At 41.3% G+C, this 1,299-nt stretch overlaps 1 protein-coding gene across 1 annotated transcript in view; it reads left to right on the plus strand.

Moving 5' to 3' along the window:
- The first annotated feature begins 287 nt into the window (after positions 1 to 287).
- LOC107721388 (synapse differentiation-inducing gene protein 1-like) overlaps positions 288 to 1,299 on the plus strand; it is a 30,827-nt gene continuing 29,815 nt past the window's right edge. The window contains exon 1 of the mRNA XM_016529389.1: positions 288 to 824. The gene's annotated coding sequence lies outside the window, so the exon portion shown is untranslated. The remainder of the gene's footprint in view (positions 825 to 1,299) is intronic.

Genomic DNA, 1,299 nt, shown 5'->3' on the forward strand with positions numbered 1-1,299 from the left:
TGGAACAAAAAAATAAATAAATACTTTGCTGTAATATTTATCATCAACATCCCCAGCGGAGCTTCCCTCACAAGATGTGAAATCGATACGCTTTATAGCCCCAAGATCTTCGTCCCACGCAAACCTGCCGTATTGTGTTTTATATCGGCTAGAGGAGAGTCAACGGAAACACATCAACGCACGCAGGACACATGGTACATATTTCGCGTCCTGTTTGGAGGGACGCACAACGGAAAGTACGTTCGCTCCGTCACTGACAGCATTTTCACCTTGTTCTCTCAGAACAAACCATACTGACTTTTATGGAACGGGTATTTACAGCTTTGCGCAGCAATAATCTGACTAAGGTGGCTTGATGAATTCATACAATAAAATCAAGGGGCAAGAGAAAGGTTTTTTGTGGTTTTAAAGCTTCTGACAAGGAAGTTCGCGCGGTCCTGAGCAGCTCAACTGAAAGATGCGCGCGGACTCATACTACTATGAAGTGCGGTGTACAGTACGACTCTTCTAAGCTTTACCGTGTTACTGTCAGTAATTTTACTTGCCTTTCAGGTATTGCCTATGTTTAGTAAAGGCGGATATCTGTTGCTCGAGAACTGCTTCAACCATAAACGTTTAGCAGGTTGCTCATTGTTTCGGCGCTCGTGTTCATCTTTAGAAATCACAGGTATTGTTGTTTACCGAGTTTACCGGCGCCTCACGGGCTTCTGCAATGCGAGACTCGGATTCAAACCGTTTGACATTTCTTTGGAAAGCCAGTCGACTGTCAAATTGTCACTGAATCAAATCGAATGAGCCGGACACCTGGATTGCTGAGTCGCAAGGTAAGACATGGACATTTCCAAATATGAGGCTGAAATTTGTCATAAATATGGGCGCTTACATTCAAACGGTCTCCTGGAATGAACAGATATTCTCAATGTATCGTAAATACCTAGATGAATTACTGCTACGAGGAGTTATAGCCTACTGTAGCCTACAAATGTCTAAATTATAAGCAAGCCTTCGGCAGAGTGTATTACAGTTTGAATACCTTTAAAGTATTTTGATGCTTTTTTATGCGCTTTTGAGGGAAAAGTTGTACACTGAGCAGTTGTTTACAGATACATCATACGCTTTTACTTATTTTATGTTGGCTAATTATCGTTATCGTAAACATTATTGATTTGACAAAATCTATTTATCGTTTTATGCACGATACTTCTGCCAGTTCAAGCGTACAGTTACCTACTCTGTGTAGTACAATACACTGTCCAGTACAGTTCACGAGGAACATCCAGATGTATGTATTATGCAAGC

The sequence above is a fragment of the Sinocyclocheilus rhinocerous genome, unplaced genomic scaffold, assembly GCF_001515625.1.
Source record: "Sinocyclocheilus rhinocerous isolate Xijiao unplaced genomic scaffold, SAMN03320098_v1.1 scaffold271, whole genome shotgun sequence".
In the NCBI taxonomy this organism is placed as follows: Eukaryota; Metazoa; Chordata; class Actinopteri; order Cypriniformes; family Cyprinidae; genus Sinocyclocheilus; species Sinocyclocheilus rhinocerous.